The sequence below is a fragment of the Pollachius pollachius genome (genome assembly GCF_949987615.1).
Source record: "Pollachius pollachius genome assembly, chromosome: 12".
In the NCBI taxonomy this organism is placed as follows: Eukaryota; Metazoa; Chordata; class Actinopteri; order Gadiformes; family Gadidae; genus Pollachius; species Pollachius pollachius.
Genome location: NC_136945.1, coordinates 13,455,685 through 13,474,882, shown reverse-complemented (window position 1 = coordinate 13,474,882; position 19,198 = coordinate 13,455,685). Strand labels below are relative to the sequence as shown.

The 19,198-nt window shown below is 47.9% G+C and overlaps 1 protein-coding gene across 1 annotated transcript in view; it reads left to right on the top strand.

Moving 5' to 3' along the window:
• The first annotated feature begins 6,552 nt into the window (after window positions 1-6,552).
• plxna1b (plexin A1b) overlaps window positions 6,553-19,198 on the top strand; it is a 169,272-nt gene continuing 156,626 nt past the window's right edge. Inside the window, exon 1 of the mRNA XM_079747645.1 lies at window positions 6,553-6,663. The gene's annotated coding sequence lies outside the window, so the exon portion shown is untranslated. The remainder of the gene's footprint in view (window positions 6,664-19,198) is intronic.

The window sequence follows — 19,198 nt, the reverse complement described above, 5'->3', positions numbered from 1 at the left end:
TCGCACAGGCGGACGCGAACCAATAGGAAGAGACCTCAAAACGTTCTTACAAATATACCCTTATCCTTCCAGCAGTAAGCAGGCAGGCCTGACACTGAAAAATAAATCGTTGAACGATGATTGAACTGATGAGCAATTAAATAAACAATGGTTAAAATGTCTGAAATCATTCATTATGCATGATTTTGGACTCCAAATGTTTTCACTTATTTTCCATCTGTTTAATTTGAACTGATAGATAAAAAAAGCCTCAGTGTTCTTGAGCCTTAGTAATTAAATGAACATGATGTCATATATTAACTCTAGAAAAGGTAATCGCAGGTTAGTTATGAGTTACCTTCATCTCCTCTTCAGAGATACAGTGGGTGCTGTACAATGGCTGACATTTCTTTGGAGAGATAGTGTCGTTTACCTTGTAATAAAGTTGTCCTTGAACATCAACAAACACTTCCCCGCCTCATCGTACAGCGACTGAATACTTTGTCATATTCTTTCTCAGACATATGGGGAAGATGATGTTACTTAATTATAATACCTTGGCCTTGAGTCAATAAATACAATCTACTCGCTTTCCCTACACCAAAACAAAAAAACAAGACTCCCGCATCATAGTTTTTGTTATTCCTTAGAACGATGGGCTGATGATGTCACCCACTTAGCGATAATAAATTGGCCTTGAGTCAACGAGTAAGAGCCGCTCGCTTCCCGTTCCCCCCCTACTTCGTGACGAAATCACGACTACCAGTGTGTGTGCAAAACAAACACTGCCTTAATGTCTTGGAATGGAGCCTGCTGTTCCATGCGGGGCCGGCCCACTCGGATGCCCTAGGGGCTGGCTGTGGGCGCGGCGCCCCCCGTGGGAAGCCTACAGCTGGGGGCCTGCGCCGCCGAAGACCCTCTAAGATCAGGCAGAAGTTGGCAGCAGGAGGCTGGGTATCATGTTATGTCATGCGTTGTGTTGCCTCGTCAAGTCTGTTGGAGCAGCTGCATTTCTCCCTGTTAACAGTGAGTGTCATCATGAGATCACCATCATTCACCATGATTCAAGCATGCGCTGTTGTTGTTGACGGAGATGTCATGTCACTATATGGGTGCATCGTTTTTTATTCCTTCCAGCCTCCGTGTTGTGGTTCCTCAGCTTTATGTTGTCAATAATAATGAGGTCCAACCTATACGGCGATATCCGCAGACATGCACGGATAGAATCGCCCTGACAACCACTCCATTTCATCCATTGCTTGGACTGTCGGACTGTTTTCAACCTTCTAATGTCTTTACCTGATAACCATACACAAATACTAACCCAAGGACATCTTCATTTTGTGTTACGTTAACATGTTGACTCCATATTGTCCAAGATATCGCTGCAAAGATCACTAGAGGTTCTCCGACACATTCATGACGGGTATGACTCAGAACGGGGGAGCCTGAGCTAAAACTGGTGTATAATAATCAACAGGCTGTGTCATGTTCTGGGTCTATTGGTTCTCTGCATGCAGTGTCCATCTCGCGTATTGTCCCCGAGGCCACTGGGAGGCCGGCGGAGCTGTCTGCCTCAACACGCGCTCCCGTGCCCTCGCCACCTCCTAAATAATTCACAGGGGAAGAGGAGACGTCAACTCTAGTATAATTACTGTGGGAGGGTGACAGGCTCCTCTGTCAAGGACGAGATGCACAGTGCTGTGAGGAGAGAGGGGGAGAGGGGGTTGAGGAGGGAGAGAGAGGGGTGCTGGCTAAACGACACTGGCACACTCTGTGGCACGACAGTTTCCAAGACCAACCAGGAGCCGTTGACACGTGGTCAAATACAGGGTAATTGGAAGGCCTCTTGTGAAATGTCCCCAATTGTACCTCCTTCAGAGCACTGCTTGTTCTTTATGAGATGTAATAATAGCGTTGTGATAGGAAACACGGGGAAAGGTATGGGTTATCGACCTCCACTCCTCCGTCCCGCGTCCCTGGGTGTTCATGTCCCTTCTCCAGTTCTCGCAGTGCATCGGCGACGATGCAACGCTATCCATCACTGTTAGGAAGGAAGGCAAGAGGGATCTCCTTTCAGCTGCAGGCCCCAGCTGATATGACACAACCTCTTAGTGTAACACATTCAGAAGCCCCCCCACCACCAAAACCATGTCCTGCTTGGCATGCGCATACCTGCCAAGATGTGACTAAAACTGTTACCGTCACCCCGGTCTGAAACCAGGCCTGGGCCAAAGCGCTTGGCAGCCTGCCACCAGCTCCAGATTCCGTGAAAACAAAGTATCCTCCTATTCAAAGTAGAGATCGTTTTGACACCAGCTACATCATCCCCCCAAATAGGTGCTGTTGTGCATAGTTCTGGAATGCAAGCAAAACCAGTTCCTACAGAATGGGAAGGTTCTCAGGGCTGGGATAAGGAGCAGATCTCCTTACGTCTGATGTGTTGTGCCCCCAAATACCCCGGTAGAATACTTCCTGTCGTGTGCTTTCCCACTAGACTTCCTTTCACTTCCTCATGCCACCTCTTTGACCTCAAGTTCACCTCCTGCAATGTTTACATGTGGGAGTGTTTTCGAATGAAATGCCCCACACACGACAAGCTCATGTAACTTTGAATTAAATCAAATATGTAGAGTTGAATGAAAAGATGGTGTTTGGCAGAAGAAAATGACAGACCTCAAACACCAGGGAAAAACCTCAAGTCTGTGCATATTGGATAAATGCTGGGAGAGGATAACAATTTTCTTTTTGTAAGTGTATGAACTTTTCTCCAAGGTTTTAACATCATCAGGTTCATCTCCATGTTTATGATGAATAAATGAAGGTTATTGAAGTTCTGTTCACTTGCAGTCATGGGGATGTAATGCTCGTGTTGCAAGTGCAACACTTAAAATTGGGATGAAGTCATCGTCATGGCCCCTATAACGGCAATAATATTTACAGGCTATTATATGAGTGTCATTCATATTCATCACACTAGTTTATGACCATTATCCGTTTTTATCTCACTTCAATTTATGGCATGGCCTGCTTTTTAAAGGCACCATTTGTAGCCTTTCTCAGGCATTTTACATTTTGAAGAAGGACCAGCACACCTCTAGAATGTAATTATAATGTCATTATAGAAGAATAAATGGTAACACAAAAGATTGGAGGTCACAAGAAAGGTAGTGCGGGCGCCTAACCATGCCTAACCCCAACATAACTCTCCCCCAATGACATGTATCTCAATGCAACGTTTGTCGGCTGCTAAACAGTGAAATACATAATTTTCTGAGTTTGATTCAAGCAGCTCAGGTTTCATTTTCTCAAGTTATGCATAAGATCACATCATACTTGCCAAGAATGTGTTCTCTTTGGTGAACGTGATCTTTCCCCCTTCAACATAACAACAGATGTTCCAGCTGAGCGTACATCCTGACGCTGAACAGGTGAGTCCCATAATGGATGCTAATGTGGCGGATCATGCAGGAGACAGTCCCGGTGGTGTACACTTACACCTCATTGATAAGTGAGGTCTATGAAGGGATGCGCGCAACGTTGCGTGTCCAGTGATCCTGTCTGTTAAGTTGATGCAAATGTCCCCGGAGTCTTTAGGACTTCTCTGCACCTAAAATACACATTAATTATTAAAGTGGAGATGTGTTTTTTGGTCATATTACCGTTGACAAGAGCACTAGGCACTTCATCACTTGATGTCTCCAGGCGGACGCCAGGGATCGGCTAATCCTATGATGATTATTAGATGATATATATTATCTTTGACAATCCATTTTCAAACATAATCAATCAATGTTGATCAGCCAGTGGCACATATTAAAACAAATAACGTGGTCATGGAAATGTCTATGTTAAAAAGTAAAATAATACCAGGATCTGCCCGGACTTTGGGAATTACAGATATAACCAGTCAAAAATCCTATTATTCCCATAGTAGCTGATTAAGCTTCAACAAGTGGGCTACAGCTGTGTAGCGTCTCGCGGCAGAAAGATGGATAGCATATTGCATTGCCATCTGTTAGCATTTTTTGCTATTACAAATGTGTGTGTGTGTGTGTGTGTATGTGTGTGTGTGTGAGTTGAGTGCTACTTCTAAATGCCAGGTAATGGCTTGTCTACAGTCCTGATCTACAATCGAGGGCCGTAGCGAGCCCAGATGGCCTCGTTCCACCGGGCTCTCCGTTTCTAAGGCCCCAAATGAGATTGGAGTGATCGTATGAAATTATCAGGCAGGCTTAGCTACAGGATTAGCCGTGGCTGTGCCGGCTAATAGTTAGCAACGGGGCTGTTAGCCAATTATAACTTCATTATCCAGTTAGCTAGTGCTGTGTCACCGTGGGTTACAGGGGTCATGACAGCTGTATTTACCTTTTTACGGCTTACGGTGTATTAAGGTTTGGCAAATGTGAGCCAGACGTCTGTGACATATTATGTCTGTGAGTATTGGCGATATTGATTTTCAATTGTCAGATTCCACATTGACCGTGGAGGATATTGAATCTTCTCGTGGACGCAGGAAGCACTGCTGATCCCATTAACTCTAGCTTAAAATAACCATTACTTTGTTTTTTTGCCAGTTTACAACTGTCTCAAAATGATTTATATTAGCATACGATATGTGAAAATGGTTTCTCTCTCAGTGCATGAGAGGACCCCGGGTAAGAAAGAGCTGGACTAGTGTGAAGACAATATACTGGGTTTTGTGTTTCCAGACTATATTAATACACACGCAAAAAACACTGGTGTGATGTGTGTGTGTTTGTTTATGCATGATTTGTGCAAGCTTTTGTGTGTTCGTGTGTGTGTGTGTGTATGTGTGTGTGTGTGTGTTTGCGTATGTGTGTGTGTGTGTTCAAGGACAGTTGGGAATCCTCTTATTCCCAGTGATCAGTCAGTTTTATATCTCTGCTCACTTAGTTTGTTCTTTTCACCAAACGCAGGTCCATTAATACTGTATGAATTGCAGACAGCAAGGGAAACAACGAACCAAGGAAGCCCTGCAACAACGTGTTTAATATTCTCTGTGCTTTCAGGCCAAGCTGCCCGGCCAGTCCACTGTCTGGTCAAATCCGGAGAGCCAAGATTAATCTCCCCCATTTAAAAATGTGAGATTGAATCAGTGAACACTCAAATCATGTGGCTACATATACAGTTCTTTAGTTAGATATCATAGACCAGACGCCCCTTTGAGAGCATGGGATTAGGAGAATGAAACACAATGTTTTACCGGAGATTCCTTGAGCCACAGGGTTTTTCGTTTGAAGGCAGATTGGTCTTTGGATGAAACAAGCACACATTTACTATCAAGCAGGAATCCAGTTGTGGTGATAAACCACAACTGGATAAAAAGGATCTCTCTCTGCCTCTCTCCACAGGTGTACTATATCCTGTATCTTATATACTATATCCTGCTACGGTTGTATTTCATTATATATAGCAGAGGTTACTGATACTGTTATAAGTTAAGTTGGTTCAACCAGGTTGAACCAGTTGACAATGGACTGAGAGAATGACAGAATGTGGCAACTACCACAGAGTAAGGGACACAACTAGCTTTTGTTAGCATGGTGGCTACCATCTGCTCCTTATTGAGTTGGTTAGGCTTAGTTGACCTATTAAACTCTAACGCTGACCACGTGGTTCTCCTGAAGCCACCGGACTCACAATACCCTCTCTCTTTCTCTCTCGCACACACACACACACACACACACACACGCCCAGGTGGTGTGGTAAGTACCACACCATGCTCTCTGGTCTCCCGGGTGCAATTGGTAACGTGAGCTGCCTGTTAGTATAACTGAGTTATGCCAAAAGCCTTCTTGCCTCGGAAACAAATTGGAACGACGCCCAATACACACTTTGTCAAAGCTCTCGATACTAGCTGACACGATGATAGATATATTGAAATTCCGCCCTGCTTTCAAAGTCACTTTCGAGGGTCTTCAGGGTGCATATCCCAACGAGAGGTTGGTAGAAAGTGGGCCAGTCCAACCGGGTGAATCATGCAGCCAGGATGTGTCTCCTAACTGTCACTTTAGGATATGCCAGCCTTGCCTCTGTGTGGATTGTATCAACCAAATGACACTTGAAACTGGCTGGTTGATGTAAGTAGCACAAATATTCCTGATATGTGTCATGGTTGATGTTCCATTAATAATGCTAGTAATGTAATGTGATTCTGTTTCAAGTTCCGGATTCAGCTTTTGGTTGTTTTTGTTGTTGTTTTGGTTCCAATGTCAAGGTCGACTCTCTTTCTCTCACTTAAGTCTCATTAATGACATTCATTTCCTGTAACAATAAGAGTTTGGTGGCAACAATATTGCCACACAATGTCTCTGGATTGGATAGGTAGTGTGCAGCTACTGTGGCAGCAGGGGGGAAAAAAAGTAACCCCTAGATGTGGTTCTGTCTCATCAGCAATTGACCCAACAACGCCCTCCATTGGCTCGGCGGCGCACTGAAGCGACGGAGCACATTCCACGGTAACTCGCGCCTCCTGTTCACATGGAGGAGGCTGGAGCTGCTCCCACTCTGCTGGAACCCGAGCTGCATTCCTCCTCATTCACACGCAGGGCAGCCGCCGAAGCGAGCACGACTACTCCGTGACGAGAGTGGAAATGTCTGCAAGTTTTGGAATTTAAACCATGGCAAGGAGGATATCTATTCAAAGAATCACTTAAAGCTGTGAGTATCGCGTCGATTTGGGCTACAAGTTTCCATCTGAGGTGAAATGTGGAGGGTTGCGGATAAAACATATACGAGTGTTTTTTTCCTTCCTCCGTGTTGCGAGTTTGCGTTCGTCTTCTTCTGCCCGTCTCGCCGAAAGCTATTCTGTACCGCTGGCGCTGGGTGTATGGTCGGCGATCCGCGAGTTTGAAGCGGTCGACTGCAAACATAGCATTGGACAAGGCTTTCTTTAAACCACTCAAGTGGATTTAATTCTTCAATGCAGCAATCGGTGTTCATTTTGGTCTGACCAGTGTCCCTGCAAATCAGTACCGAGAACCCAAGAGTGACCAGCACACAAGTCCGATTGATCATCCACAAAACTCGGATATTTAGACTCGCTGGCTACAACGTGCTTTGCTTTATGCTTTATAATAGTAGCCAAGGTGTTCCTCACCAAAACCTTGATCCATACTACAGAGCATTGGTTATTTTTCTGTCAACAATTTGCAGAACACGCTACGTTTCACCTACCAACTAGTTGTAGGCTAATCCATAAAGAGGGATCGCGGTTTTATTGAGCTTTGTTTCTGCCCGTATCGCCCGTTTTTAAAATAGGTTACCACAAAGAATAACATCCACTGGGTTTCTAGGTGGTTTGGAGTGCGTAATGCTGTTGCATGGCTCAGAGAAGGAATGTCACCACCATACATAATTATAGGTTTTCACAGACTGACAGTGACTGTGTCGCCGGGAAAATCATCCCTGTGTGGCACTGGGAAGCACGCGTTTATTTAGATGAGAATCGTTGCATGCCTGTTCGCTGTTCGCTTTTAATGGCCCAGGCTATATACTTTGGGCTGTTTTAATCTCTAAATGGACATATGGGAGGAGTGTTGTATTTCTCAAGGGGACGTGGTGGTGGGGCTGCTTTGTAAAAATAAAAAAAATCGATTACCCAATTAGCTTTAAAATAATTAGAAATGGTGTTGGTGCTGTGAAAAGAGCGTTAATCTGCTAACGAATGAGAGGCAATTTGTAAGCTTTGTTACATTCGACAGCAATTGAATTCCGTATTGAGCTCCGATAGAGTGTTGCGAGCTGTGGGTGTGTGTTGGGTGTGCATCAGCTATCGGAAATGCTCCTATTCCCTTTTTTTTCTTGGATTCTCAGCAGTTGTATTATTTTAAATGGAACATGGAATAACAATCAGGGCCAGCCCGATCTATACACCGGCTAATTTAGTTTAAATTCAAAGCCTGTAGCCTGCCTACCCCTTTTCATGAATCTCATTAATCATATGCATAATTTTAACCAGTTGTTATGTGGTGTGTCGTTGCGATTTGACCCCGATTTTACCACTATGCTGTCAAGGAGCGGCGTCTCACTGACAACTACATAAACCAACTTTTCTAATGCAAATCAGGCGCCATATCAAGCGTGGCGTCAATGTTAGTTTAAAAGGCGGCAGTAGGTGGATGTCCGAAGCTGATCATTCATCCAGCAATGATGGTGACTGGCAAACACACCTCGCAACGACATGCTCTTCCACCTCTTAGGATCCGATACAGGCTAGGGACCACTGCAATTCATCACAGCGCGGTCGACATGGCATACATTCGCAGTGTGATTGCCTAAAAATGTAATTGGACGGGGCAATGTTTCCTGTTATATTACAAGTGCCCCCCCCCCCCCCCCCCATCCCCTCTCTACATAAACGAACAATGCAAAAAGAACATCGACCTATTTTTCAGCGTGATAATTAAACAAATCGCTTTGGAAATGCATTTGGGTGTGGTGGAGCCGTCTTAAATCCTTCTATTAAACCATCAATGGAATCCGTGATTCAAATGGATTTAGAAAATGTGTCTCTTAAAGTCGGTACTTGAAACGTGACAAAATACCCTACTAAGAAATAAATTCGATTGGCCAGTGAGAGGTTATACAGTCTACAAAGTATTTCTCTGAAGTTTGAGATACATATTTTCTGGGTGTAGCCACTCCTGAAGAAGAATGAGGACCCTATATCCTCATTTGCAAGTTTCTAAACGTATTGTGCTGCATTTGGTTGACCAATGGCTTTGTTAATGTTCACTACGTGATCATTGCATGTATTATGCCTATCTAACAGGAATTCAAAATTTCAAAGTAACTGCTTTGGTTTCTGTTTCTATTTTTGGCCCGATTGATATCAGCTCATTATTCAAACAACAAAGACTTGATAAGGCAGACTTCAAAACATGATAAGGCAGTTGATTGTTAAACTCATAACTTGATAGGGTGTTTCTGATGTGAGTCTACATGTTTATCCGGCAGCTTGTTCCACCTATATCTAATCTATTACTGAGTAGCCGATGTGATGGAGAGCACCGTGATCACACCATCAATCAATCAATCAATCGATACAACTTCATTTTTGGCACCTTTCTGGTTATTATGGTTATTTTGCTTCTTCTTCGTCTACGACCTTGTATGGAATTTCACATGAAAGCTATCAGCCGAGCCAGAAAATTACAAGCAGTTTCCCCGGCAATCTCCTCCAATTATGATAGAAATCTCCCCACAATAGACCGGCCAAGTCATGCGTTTTCTCTTGTCTGGTTGGGCTCATTTTAGACCATGCCACGGAGGCCAGACCTATGATGTCCAAAGTTAGGAATCCAAGCTGACATGTGCACTTTGCACCCCTCTGGCTTTGCCTTTGTCACTCTGGACGGCCACCCCCTGCCCCCAGACCGGCTGCCCCCCACCCCTCTCCCCATCACAGCATTCCTCTACACTTTCTTTTTTGGCGAGTGGCGCGGTGAAGTTGGTGTCTAATTAGAATGCAAATGGGCCACAACGCGCAAATGGCTTTTCACACGTGAGAATTGATTCCCAGTGTAGCACCAGGATAACTCTGCTCAACGCTAGCACCCCTCTAAACGTCCACTTAGCCGCATATTGCCCAAATAGGGGAAGAGCTGGAAGTAGCCGTGTAAAGCGCATAATGTATCCATGAGGGGACGTGCTGAACCTGAGCACAAAGCCAATACTGCTCTGTACGCTATTGGAATGGTGTGGCTGCAATTCTTTAGGTGTGTGTGTGTGTGTGTGTGTGTGTGATTATACGATTATACTTGGCAAATCATAACTCCTCTTCCAGTTTTCCTGGACTGTCAGACATTTTATACCAACCTGACAACCTCATCCGTAGGCATTTTTCTCTCTCTCTCTCTCTCTCTCTCTCTCTCTCTCTCTCTCTCTCTCTCTCTCTCTCTCTATTTCCTCCACAGCCCTACCTTAACCTGCCAATCAAGATGCCTGGGTTTTCTCTCAGTCTTTTGGTCTATTCCTCTCTCCCTGTCAGTCCTATACCACGGTTTACCTCCCCCCATTCAGGTGGCAGTTTTCTAGCTAGCATATCCCCTTTCTGTTGCTATGCCCTCCTCTCATTCTTCTCCTACTCTCTCCCTTCCTCTTACTCTTTCTTTCCCTACTCAATTCCCCCTCCAATTTTTTTTCTGTCCCCACCATCATAACACACACACACACACACACACACACACACACACACACACACACACACACACACACACACACACACACACACACACACACACACACACACACACACACACCATCTCAGAGTGCTAGCTGTGGTGTGGTTGGGTGAATGTGGTCCCTCTATCACCACCCCCTGAGTTTGTGTTGAGAGGAGGGAATGAGAGAACCCCGGTCCCTGGTGGCATCATACGCAATACCAGATCTGGTGTCTTGACCCATACTTAGAGCGCCCATCCCTTAACACACGTGTGTGTGTGTGTGTGGGTGTGTGTGTTTGTGTGTGTGTGTGTGTGTAGGGGGTTGCTTGCTAGCCTGGTGGGCATAGCAGCCGCTGGAACACAGCATCTGCTGCTGGCGTCTGGTAGCTGGCGGAGCCCCGCTCTTTATTACATGGGTTTTCATTTGTGTCAGTCTCACTAAGGAGGTTAGCGGAGCGCTGCTCGTTCCCGCCGCTCCGCTACTGGGGAACCTCCCCCCTCCCTCCCTCCCTCCCTGCCTGCCTACCACCCCCCCGGACCCACCTGCCCCCAGCATGCCGCCTGTCGCTTTTCCTCTCTGTTTTTGCAGCCCCTCTTTGGGTAATATCCGTGTCCTAGCCCTCCTTCTCCTCACCAGACCCCCTGTTCCTCACCCTCCTGGTGTTTCCCCGTGGTTCCAACCTTCCTATTGGTCCCCTGCTCCGCTCCCTCCGTCTCTCTCTGATCGGCAGTGTTTCCCCCAGGGTTGCCGTGGCGCCCTGAGGCGAGGAGTTATTCGCCGCTGCGGTGATATTGGAAATCACTAAATAGGGACCAGCATTAGGGCTTTACCTAAAGTCAGTCTCTCTCGTACTCTCTCGTATGTGTGTGTGTTTGTGTGTGTAAGCTCGCGGATGCCGCTTTTTATATAAGTTATGCTCCTGACTGACTGCTCGACCCCCGGTAAGTAGCTGGGAACGACAGTCGGCGGCCACTGCTGTCGGAGCAGGACCGGTCGCTCGCACAGAAAAGGTAACGCCCGAGGGCGTGCGACCATCGAGAAACACTCGCCAACACGAAATAGGAGGTCAATTAAAGGCTGTGCTGAGCTGAGTGCCCAGCGCCGGGCGCTCCTAAAGGTGAAGGAGCAGGGATGTTGTTCCGGCCCCGTCGCCGTTGGTTCCTCCCCTCGGCAGAACGTGTCGGGGAGTAGTTCTGAGGATCATGACATGGCCGCCTCGCTCCTGCTCGGCTGTCGTAAAAAGCCTTGACCTTTTGCTGAAATAAAAAGAAATAATATCAACCCTCGGCATCTGTGGCGCAGCTCTGCTCTTCCATATCAGCAGGTTATGGAAGGTACAGAACGTAAGGCTTCTTACAGAAAATGGCTCTTTCTTTTGGAATACAGCCCAAGTTTCTATCTCTCTCTCTCTCTCTCTCTCTCTCTTGCCGTGTCTGATGTGCTCATCCGAGTGAAATGACTGTTATGTATAATTAATTTTACCCCTCTCTCCCAGTGTATTTTTATCGCCCACTTTTACCATTCTTCAAAGGACCCCTCCCCCGCATTCGTCCTCCACAGTGCCTGCTGAAAGTGACAGCTGCTCTAGTATGGTTATGGGAGGGGGGGGGTTGATGCATTTGAAGCAGGCACTAAAAAGGCTACTCACATCAAGACGACTCTGAATAGGAGAACAAAAATCATTTCCTTTTTGCCCTGACAGTATCAAAAACCTGCCTGCTAATCTGGCTGCAAATTGAAAAAAAAACGCCATTCCCCCCCCCCCCCAACATCACCACCACCATCTTGAATGTGGCCCGTGCGTCGTGTTTGTACATGAAGGACTGCTTTGTTCAAAGGCGTTTGAGGAGTTTAGTGGGAATGTAAAGCAGCGTGCACAGAAGTATTTAAGTTTTATGTAAGGCAAAAACAACAAATTGTGTTTCATCCGCCCTCACTCTGTTTACACAATACTACACAATACTACGGTTTTGGTAGAGTGGGCGGGGTAACAAGGCCTTGTGTCCTTAAAATGGAAAAATGGAAATCTTTCATTATTAATTTTAACCATGAAGAAGACGACCACTGACGGCACATGTGGTCGTGTTGGGTTTTACAGGCCGTCTGGTCGTGCAGCACCACAGATCCCCAAATCTACCTCCATACATTTAGTTCCACTTTTCTTTTTTTTAACCCTGGCACTCACGCCGACTAACATCCACCCGCAAACCCTTCAGCCAATGGCCTCAGCCTGCTCGTCTCTGTGTTTGAGGTCATTGGCTGCAGGGTTTGTGGCCCAGTGTGTGTGTGAGAGAGAGCTCCTGCCTGGCATGCCAAGACTCTTATCAGCATTCTAATCCTCTCCTGCCTGCGATCTCGCCACTCGACACTGACTCAGACAGGGCAGATTAGGGCCCTCTGAATCATGCTGAGGGGAATGTGGGGCACCCAGACTCTCCTTTCTGTTCCTAAACCCGTGGACAAGGGCTGGGGGGGAGGAGGAGGGAGGGAGGGGGCCCCCCTGATATCGATCACTTCTCCCAAGTCACTGGGTCATTCCTGTAAGACATGATATTGTATTTTTATGGACACTCAGGCGTACATGATATGTAATGAAACGTATGTAGGATTTAGATAGTATGGAGAATGACTCATTTCTGGCTAGTTCTGTCATCACCAAAATGTGTTTTCTACTATTGTTAAAAAACAAAAAACATGTTATATTACATTTGCATCGGGAGACGGCACAACGGAGACCCAATTTAAACAATCCCTCCTGACACATCTCGCCAACTTCTCTCTTTTAAAGGTCACAATCTGTCAGCTCGGTTGCTTTCTCAAGAAGCAAGCCGTGTAGGTTAAAAGACGACAAGCGATATTGGATTCCCTCACAAACCATTATGTCCCTCCAGAAACCCTCGAGCCAGGCAACATTGCCTTTACATCCACCCGGTATGTCAGCTCCATGACAACCTCCTACTGTATGAGCTGGTGCAGGGTGGCTGATGGTGCGGATGCTGATGCAGTCACAGTTTAGATGAGAGAGCCTACTGGTTGTGTACTGTGCTCATTGGAGACTGCAGTCTGCCTCTTTAGGCCTGTGTGTGTGTGTGTGTGTGTGTGTGTGTGTGTGTGTGTGCGTGTGTATTTGAATTGAGATAAGCAGTGCATTGTGGGATTGTGTATTCGTCGATATGCAAGCCGTGTAAACTGCTGCAGAACGATACTGCTCGGGACGGGATACAATCTACGGCTTAAAGTGTGTGTGTGCATTGGGATACTTATATTAAATGCATTGTTACAGACTGCGGGGTGAGATGAAATGGGTAACACAGCCATTTGTTGTTGTGATAAATGTTAATTGTGCAGCATTATCTAATTGGGCACCTCCAGCTCCTCCTCCTTCTCCTCCTAGTCCTCCATGTATACGTTGCTCCTGCCTTACATCACCCTCCAACCTCAGCCCTCTGCACTGCAGTCCCGCCTCCACCACCTCCTCCAGCACCACCACCACCACCACCGGCCATAGTCTCTGTTATATTAACCATGGGATATCTTAAATAATTCACACGGCCTGCATTCCTCAGCCCCTGTAAATAACACTGATAGAAGGCGGGCCTTTTGAAGAGGGCCACTTGGCCTGAGAAAGGCATGGCCGCGGGATAGCCCATCAATCATCAAGCTAGCTAGCGGCCTTGTCTGGCCCCTTCAGCATGGCCATGACCAGAGCGGGGCTAGCCACCTCCACTTCCCCTGCTCTCCCCCCCGTTAGCGGAAGGAAGGGAGGCTAATTTTGAACAGGTCAATGGTGTGGTGTTGCCCCCTAAGGCACTCCAAAGGAATATTAGAGAGGGAGTGTTATGCGTGTGTGTGTGTGTGTGTATGTCATAGGTTACAGGGTACCATGCCTTGCTATTGTAATGTGTTCAGCTGCATACTTTCCCAACAGATGTTGACTTAAACACAGAGGCCTTCGTAGTTCACATTGCAGACTGTTGCACTTTTGTTCTTTATTAGATATCAACACTTGTTAATGGCGGTTCAGCTGTGTGCGAGCATTAGAAGGAAGGCGTGATGCGGGAAAACACCACTCAGTCCCTTTTTGTTTTTCCCAAGTATGAGCCAGTATGAGCACTTAGTCCTCAAAAAAACAACAACGCAATCCTACTTCAGCAGCATAAAGGAGGGTAGATTTTGAGTAGCTTTCTCCCTAATTCACCATGGAGTGCATCCAAGCCCCGCACCTCTCCACGCTAAACTCTTAGTGGCCACTTTCCTTGCGGCAGCTGTGAGGCTCATTCTGGGCCCGGCTCAGAAACAACTCAACGCTGTTTGACTTCATTGGAAACTGCAGCTTTGGCTGCATATCTGCCGGGTCACCTTTGCCAAACAGAACGGCCACAAAACCAGCATCGAAATGGAGATAAAGTTAAAATAATGGCCTAAAGGCCAACCTTACACTACAAAACCCCTAAGATCAACCTGCCGCCCGCTGGCCCAGGGTCTTTAAGGTGAGACATAAATAACGTTGTTGGGAGGTGAGGTTCAGAGGCCTAGTGGTATCTGTTCCACCTCTCTGTGAGTTGGGCTTCACAAAGAAACTCCCGGCCTGTCCGTTGGCAGGGATACAGCGGTGGAGGCACAGACAGAAGTTCTGCATCCCCTACCATCGCCCCCTCCTCCTCCGTCCTCTCTTATTCCGTCTCCCTCCAAATCACCTTCTCCCTGCCTTTGTGCTCCTCTTAAAGGGTTAAAGAGAGCGAGAGAGGGCAGTTCTCAAAAGGGTTAAGAGAGAGAGAGAGAGAGAGAGGGAGGGATGGCGGGGGGGGGTCATGAGGAGTGGTCCCCCCCCTGCTGTTCCTGGCCTCTATTGTTCATGGGCATTGTTCAGCCGGGCAGCGTGTCGAACCGCCGACACACGTACACAGACTCTTTCCCTTCCACCGTCGGACCCCACAGCGTCCCGGCAGGAACGTGGCGTGGTGAACGTGGCGTCCACAGGAGTTTCAAGAAGCTCCCTGTGCTTGTGTTTGTGGGTTCGTGTGCATTTCCTGCCCTCAGCGGAAACATGTGTTTATGGTCTAGGACCATAAACACAAGCATGTGGTCTAGGACCCCCCCCCCCCCCCCCCCCCCCCCGTGTGTTGTGCAGAACGGTTGCGGTGGTGCTGGTGAGTTCCTGGCCTAATTATTTTGCCAGACCTGGTCTACCTCTGTACTAAAACAGATCCTTTTTACCCCGAGGGCAGTTGGTGGGCTTTTAGGTCTCCTCTCCATCCGCGACCCCCCCCCCCCCCCCCGGGGAGAAGAGGCAGCCAGGGACAGGGTCCGGGGGGAGGGAGGAGGAGCACTGGGAGTTATTGCCCTCCTGGCCCCCAGACAATGCAGGAACACTGTAAGGTGGGGAGGTTTATAAGAGGGGGGGGGGCACTACTTGGATTGGATAAGGAGGTGCTAAGATTGGGGGAAGAAGAAGGGAGGGGGTGGAATGGAAGGGGGGGGGAGGGTCAAAGGTTACACTGATCCCTCTTGAAAGGTTGGGGTGGGGGCTGTGACGGTCGGTTTATATTGGCAGGACCCATTTGTTGGTTTATTGAGATGGGTGGTTGGTGGGGGAGAAGGGTTTTTGAGTGGGTGTGGGTGCGAGCCTCACATTGCTGTCCCATGATTGCTCCAGTTGGGCCAAGTCACCTCTGACCCCCTTGCGCTGACCCCCGACAGGAGCTTTTTTCCAGAAGCCAAGGCACTGACCGACTGCTAATAAGAGGGTAACCAGGCGAGCTGTGTGTTGTTCTAGCACTCGTCCTAGTTTTAAGTTGGCTCCTCATCTCCTCTTCTATACCTTTTGAGGAGGTGGTAGATTGTTTGTCTAATTGAACGGGGGTGGGGCTGCATTCACACAGAACGGCAGGTGGCCATCATGAAGGAATGCAGAGGCTCGGTCATGTCATTCAACTGTTGCCAGGTCAACGTATTCACCACTGGAATGGGGGGGTGAAAGTTGGGGGTGTGATGGGTGTGATGTGCTGATGCGTGGCGGATGGGAGGAGCCATTCCCTCTCCTTGCCTCCCCTTCCTTTCCTACCGTTCCTTTTTTTTTATTATTATTTCACTGGCCCAGTCCTGTTCGTCAAGTGCACTGCAGAGGAATGTGGCCGTCCTGGTTTAGTGGTCAGCCTCACCATTGTTGTTACCTGTGTGTGACCTCATTTAGCCCTTGAGATCAGGATGTCATGACTTGGCAGGCCACTGAACCAACCCCCCCCCCCCCCTGAAAGCAAACAATGGTATTGTCCAACTGAAATTTCTTCTTTCGACACAACTCAGGGTTAGACAAGCAACAACAGCCACACATGTAGGCCCTAAAATGGAACCATAATTGCCCCACATCTGCCGCTGCTCTACCCAGGTACACACAAACACACGTAACAAGAAATCCATGACTGTGTAGATGTTTAATTTGTATCCCTTCAAAGAGGCCCACCTCATTCTACCCGTCAGTGGCTGCAGCAGCAGCGGCAGACTTGGCCGGGGCTCAGACACATTCTGAGCAGCACATCTCCCCAGTCTTCCCTTAGCCTGAGCTCCATAAAAGCTCTGAGCTCCTTTTTTCTTTTCTTTTCTTTTTTTTCCTTTTGTAAAAAGGGAGGGAAACGCGAAATCTCAACATAACGACGACAGAGCCTCTTCTTTTGCCAGGATCGACGGGGAGAGGCAGAGGAAGAGACGTTTGGAAGGGGAAAGGAAGGAAGGCTGGGTGGGGTTGTGCTTGGCAAGTTAACGCTAAGCTAGCTCAGAACAGGGCTAACCACGCCTCACGCATGACAACGATGTTGCCGAGCCTTGAGCCCCGTTTTTACGAGAAGAGCGGGGCCGTCTGATGACGGGAGCCAGGGTGAGGAAATATGGAGGTGTAGGGGGGTTGGACTTCAGAGAAGGACTACATAAAAGTAAACCAGAAGCTGAGTAAAACTCAAAGGGAAGGCCTGAGCGGCAACGTCGGAGCAGCTGCCCACGCTCACACCGCCAACCAGCCCACCACACTGTCGTTTATGACTCTTCTTTTATTTGGAAGCCAAGCAGATGTTGTGGTGAGCGGGGGAGGGGTCACTGCGGTTTTATTGGACATGAAGCCGGGGTTTCAGGGAAGGAAATGAAAGCTGGCCCCTTTCCTCCTGATTGGTGATTTGTCCTTGGTGTTGATGCCTCCTGGGTCGAAGGGGCCGCGACTCCTCCAACCTCTCATTTCCGGTTCGTACCCGACAGCGCGCTGGCCTCCTGATCTGGTAATATCCCCGGCCGAAGTGCCCTTGGGCAAGACGTTTAACGTCGAGTAGCAGAGTACCTTTTAGCGGCGGCAACAGCACTTCATAAAGGGCCATACATTTGCACTGGTTAAACTTTTTCCCTCACAGCCTTCTACACTCAAACACTTGTCCTTGAGAAGCACTTTGAAAGAGAAAAAAAAGCGTCTTCTACCTGCTTAGTCATTCGGGGCATGTCCGGAGAAATGGTTGGCAGCTAAATCCTTTTAATTGTTCATTTTGTAAATTCAGTAATTCAGTGGCCGGGTAATTCGGTTCTTTGCCTATTTTAATTAGCTTAGTGCCAAGCCTGTCCTTTTGTGGCGGTTCTGTCGGACAGGGCCACGGCGTGCCAGCTGCGTTGGCTGCCACTGCTTGCCCTGCACTCTGCTTTGAGGTGCTGCGGCGTGCATATAGAGGGGCTCTTTTTGTCCCTGTTTTCTCTTGACTTTTCTCTCGCCACTCATCACATCTGCTGTCATCAGTGGAGAGAGAGAGAGATCCCGTTCTGCTTAGTGTCTCATGTTCTCGCTCTCTCGCTCTCTCTCTTGCTCGCTCTCACCCTCTCGTCCGCCCTCGCTGTTTCTCCTGTCCTTGATCACTTTGCCTTTCCGCTGGTCGCCCTCTCTTGCTCTCTCTCGCCTCGCTCTCTCTGGCGTCCTTGATCGGTTTGCCTTTCCGCCTCTTTTCTCGCCCTCTTTACCTCTCTGTCTCGCTCTCACCCTCTCTACTTTTCCCTCTGCCGCTCTCTCACCCTCTCACTCATGGTGAAGGGGACGTGATGAAAATGGCTGCTTAATCATGCAGAGAGGTCAACCAATCACGGAGCCCGGGCGTGTGATTTTAAGGGCCTTTTTAGATAGCACAGCGGGCAGAGGAGGAGAACGAGAGGGAGTGAGTCAGTGAGAGGGATGGACGGCAAATGTGAGCTGTATGCCCCCCCCCCCCCCCATCATCTGCCACCCCTCCATCAGTTGTTCTGCGTCGACGCAGAACGTGGCCAACACACACACGCCGAGCCTCTCCGATTTACACACCTCATCATCAGATCTGTGGAGCCACGGCTCCCTCCTGATAATGTCAGCCGCTTGCTCATGTCCTGTAAATGGAACACACACACACACACACACACACACACACACACACACACACACACACACACACACACACACACACACACACACACACACACACACACACACACACACACACACACACACAAACTGAATGTCAATAGGAGAGTGGCGGATGTATATGAGGAAGGGAAGGGCAAGGAGAGACCTCTCCACTCTCTCTCTGTTTCCTGTGCTCTCTCTCCCTCCCACTCTCCTTCTGTCCCCCCACCCTGCAGCTTCCCATTACTCTGTCCCTCCCTCTCCTTCCGTGTTGACTGACAGCCCTCCACCTTGTTAGCTGGTCAACAGCTTCATATTTAATGCATAACCCATCCGGATTGGAGGAGATTTTGCCTTGGCTCACATGCTAATGAAACTTCCAACGTGTGGATCGATTGACATTCATGTGAGCCGGTGGGTGGATTCATGGTAGCCTTCCCATGCACGCTCCAATATGCGGGAGGACTTCTTGTTTGCGGAAGAAGAAGAAGATGATGTCTATATATAAAAATGAAACAACCCACATGAGAGTCGCGGGCTATTATTTAAAAGCTCATCCAAAAAAAATGTCCTCCGGCCAATTCCGACATTCTCTGGAACATGTTGATTCTGTTTTCCTCCTTGTAATGT